The sequence below is a fragment of the Trachemys scripta genome, chromosome 22 (assembly GCF_013100865.1).
Source record: "Trachemys scripta elegans isolate TJP31775 chromosome 22, CAS_Tse_1.0, whole genome shotgun sequence".
In the NCBI taxonomy this organism is placed as follows: domain Eukaryota; kingdom Metazoa; phylum Chordata; order Testudines; family Emydidae; genus Trachemys; species Trachemys scripta.
In genome coordinates, this window is record NC_048319.1 from 12,810,110 (window position 1) to 12,814,168 (window position 4,059).

The 4,059-nt window shown below is 52.4% G+C and overlaps 1 protein-coding gene across 2 annotated transcripts in view; it reads left to right on the forward strand.

The window, feature by feature from the left end:
* The first annotated feature begins 3,768 nt into the window (after nt 1-3,768).
* FZR1 (fizzy and cell division cycle 20 related 1) overlaps nt 3,769-4,059 on the forward strand; it is a 34,419-nt gene continuing 34,128 nt past the window's right edge. The window contains exon 1 of one of the 2 annotated variants that reach the window (XM_034755305.1): nt 3,769-3,875. The gene's annotated coding sequence lies outside the window, so the exon portion shown is untranslated. The remainder of the gene's footprint in view (nt 3,876-4,059) is intronic. The other variant, XM_034755306.1, reaches the window with a different exon arrangement.

The following is a 4,059-nucleotide window of genomic DNA, read 5'->3' on the forward strand; positions in this document are numbered from 1 at the left end:
CCCCAGTGCAGCGTAATATAACGCAGTGTCCATGGACATAGTGTCCTTCCCAAGTGCTTCAGGGTATGTTGTAAACTACACATACTTTTATCATGTCTTTCATCTTCCAGGGGGTTTACAAAGATTAAAGCAAAACAGTCCATTTTTTAAAAATGTGAGCAAAAGTAGTTTCTAGTCTCATCCCTCCCAATGTGTGTGGCTTTGACATATATTGTCCTCCCCCCATTCGCTTCACGTTTTTCTCTCCCCAGCTGCTTTGTGAAAACCCCACACAAATAAAAGGAGAATCTGACAAAGGCCCCAATTCTGCACTTGGATCCCCACCGCGCTTATGCAGAACCCAGCTGATTTCAGCAGGACTTCTCCCATGCAGGGCCGGCTCCAGGCACCAGCTTACCAAGCAGGTGCTTGGGGCGGCCACTTCGGAGAGGGGCGGCACGTCCAGCTGTTCGGCGGCAATTCGGCGGATGGTCCCTCACTCCTGCTCGGAGCGAAGGACCTCCTGCCGAATTGCCGCCGCAGATCGCGATCGTGGCTTTTTTTTTTTTTTTGGTTTGGCTGCTTGGGGCGGCCAAAACCCTGGAGCCGGCCCTGCTCCCATGTTTGAGAATGTATATCCTGTGCACCTAAGGCTCCTGCCTAATCAGTAGAAGTCAGGGCTTCCTTGCTGCCTACTCCTTCAAGGGACTGGGCTGGGCCACGCAAAGAGGAGGAAGGAATGCCTGTCTGATTTTTGATCTTCTGGCCCTTGCTGCTAAGCTCATTCACCTTTGTTTTCAGCTGGCCTCAGGGTGCCTAGGCAGCCAAACGGGCCCTGCAGTGCTACCCAGGATAGAAGGAGATGAGAACACACTGGAACTGGAACTTAGATCCTGATTTCCTCCGCACCTCACCAACCAGAGCTCAGATAGTGATCCCTTTCCCTCCCCTGACCTGCACACAGAATGCACACCCTAAATTTCCTCCTGATCTGCACCGAGAATTCATATCCCAGATCCCCTTCGGCCTGCACCCAGAACTTGGATTTTGATTCCTCCCAACTGGCTTGCCTCCCCTGAAACGTACATGCAGAACCAGATCCAAATTACCTCCCACCTCATGGCTTGCACGGAACCCAGACCCTAATCCCCACTCAGAATTTGGATATCAACCCTCTCCACTCCTCTCTCTAATGCACCCAGAATTTGGGAAAGAGTGGGGTTGAGTGCGACAGCATCAGATCATGCAGCTGTACATATTAGGGACTGGAACATCATGGTGGTTCTAAGTCACATGAATTATTTTAAATGAATAAACATAGTTTTCTCTGATTTATTAATCATCAAGGCTGAGGCATTGGCTGGCTTTTGGGTCTTGAGTAAGGATTTGAATTTGAGTAACTGCTAGAGCTTGGGTGTCAGTCCTTTATTAAATATGGAAACCATAATGGTTCAGTTTATTGATCAGAGCAATAAAAAGAACTCAAGCAAAACCAAAATGATTTCCAACGCATCTTCTGTAGTCAGTGTAATGCTAGCATATGGCAGAGACTATTGGCCAACAACAGCTACTCTGCTATAAAAGAATGTAGGTGTTACAGATATATATTGCTTGTGCATATAAAATATTTCACCTCGTTTCACCCACATACATTTTCCAAACCCAGCCAGAGCCATCTTGACACAACAGGTCACTGGCTATTTTGATCCTGAAATTCATCACCTGGCTCACTGCTGGGAACTGTGAGGAATCCTGGCTGACCTCAGCCCTGGACCTTGTGCATTGACTCCTGCTGGAAGAGGCTGATACTTGAGGAGCTAAGAGCTTCCACTACAGTCACTACTCTTATACCCTCCCTTTTAGCACCCACTGCTGGCAATGTCTGCAAACCACTGCTGTGAGTTCCCTCACAGGCAGCACTTTTACCGCATTCCCTATGAGGCCTCCTGCAGGAAAAGGATAGTGGTCCAGTAGCTGTCCCTCACTGCCTTCACACCAACTCCATCCCCATACGGTGCCTCTTGAGGGGGGAGCTGGAGACAAGTAATTGTGAGCTTCCCTAGCTGCCACCCTGCTCTGGGATCGGACCAGCAGCCTCTGTTGGCTACAGAATGTATGACAGAAAGCTAAGCCCAAATTCCCGAGCTGCAGGCTATTCCAGGTATGACTGGGAGCATCGCAGGAAAGCAGCTAATAATCTCTTAAATTCACTATAAAATTGCCAGTGTTGGTAGTCCTGAAATTCTTATCGGATTCTGAGCCCTCAGGAAAACTTGCTTTGACACCAGAAGCCAAAACCGTGTCAATATGAACTTTCAGAGCACAGGGCATGAAGAGGCATGCACCATCCCTCTCATTTTAGATCATTAGATAGGCATTCACCATACGATACTTAAAGAGAGACAGAGGTTTTCAGTGTCACAGCATCATGGATGTCATGCAGATGTGACTGGAGGGACTTTTTGCTACATTGCACTGAGCACCAACATGGGGTTTCCCCACAGATCGCATACAGCCAAAGAAGATGGCAGCATCTTGCAGAATTGCCAATACCAAGCATTCAAAAATCATGAGTCATGTCCCAACCTATCATGAGATTGGCTCAAAATTCATGAGATTTTAATAATAAATATTGGGTTCTTTTTATTTGTTTTCAGGTTTTTGAGTCTTTAAGGTTCACTCAGGTCACATTTCCCACTTTTTCCTCTATAACCCTGATCACTATAAACTTACTGCAAAAAAATAAATAAATACAGCTGAGATTTTCATGTAATCATGTGACTGCAGAAGCGGGCCTTTAGGAAACAAATCAAATATTGGTGAGTTGCAATTAAATCATAAGAGCTGGTAACACTGGGTCTACCATGCAAAGCTAGATCTTCTGGTGCCTTCCTGAACATTTACATCAGGTACTGTTATATGCCACGGTTGGGCTGTAGAGTAACCATTACTCCAGGCTGTAGAGTAACCACTACCCTCAGGGAGCCGTGCACACACCAGTGCCAGCCGCTGTGAAAGGCCAGCTGACAATGCCAGGGAGGGAGACTGGGTGGTAGAATACAACCCCTGCTCTCAGACCTCTACTATGTTCACACGAGGTCTGGCTCTGCTTTTATAAATTGGGCCCAGCCAGCAACATGACCAGAGGACATCACCCGGCGGTACTCATTACTGCCTTGCGGGCACTATGGCAACAGCGCCATGGAGATGATGATGAATTGTGTAATAGTTCTCAATGGGACACCCCCCCATCCCTGCCAGGCCCCAAATCCAGTCATGGGCCCACAACCCCCCGCCAGGCCCCAAGCCCCTATCCCCCACCCCGCTGAACCCACCCCCCAGTCCCAGAGCCCCCCAACCCCCTGAACCCACAATGATAGCCCAACCCCCCTTCAGCCCCCCAACCCCACCCCAGGGCCCAAGAACTCCCCACAAGCCCCCCAAACAACCCCCAGTCCCCTGAACCCACTCCCGGCCCTACAACCCCCCAAACCCACCCTGGGGCCCACAACCTCCGCCAGCCCCCCAACTTCCCGCCAGGCCCGGCTCCAAACCCAGGCCCGGCCGACTCCCAGACTCCAGCCCAGGCCCGAACCCCTCCCCCAGAAACTCCCCCGTCTCCTCCTGCCCCCGGACAGAAAATCTTTAAATGGAGGCCCTGCCCGGCGCCGCTAGGCCTCAGTGGTTGCTATGGGCAACGAGCGTATCTCCTCCTTCCTGTATTGATTCGAACGGGGCGAGGGGGCGGAGGCTCCCGTGATGCACCGCGCGGGGAGGGGGCGGAGCCGCGGGGAGCGCAGGGGCCGGGCAGGAGCGGCCGCCATATTGGGGAGCGCTGAGGGCTGAGGCCGGCGGAGAGTGACAGGAGGAGGCGGAGCAGGAGCCGGGCTGGCTGGGTAGGTGAGGGGCTGCGTCCGGCTGTCTCCGGGGGGAGGCCTCTCTCCCAGGGCGGGGGGCTCAGGCCTTGGGGGGCGGAGGGGCCCGGGCCCCTTACCGTGGGGGCGAGGGGCTCAGGCCTTGGGGGGCGGAGGGGCCCGGGCCCCCTTACCGTGGGGGCGAGGGGCTCAGGCCTTGGGGGGC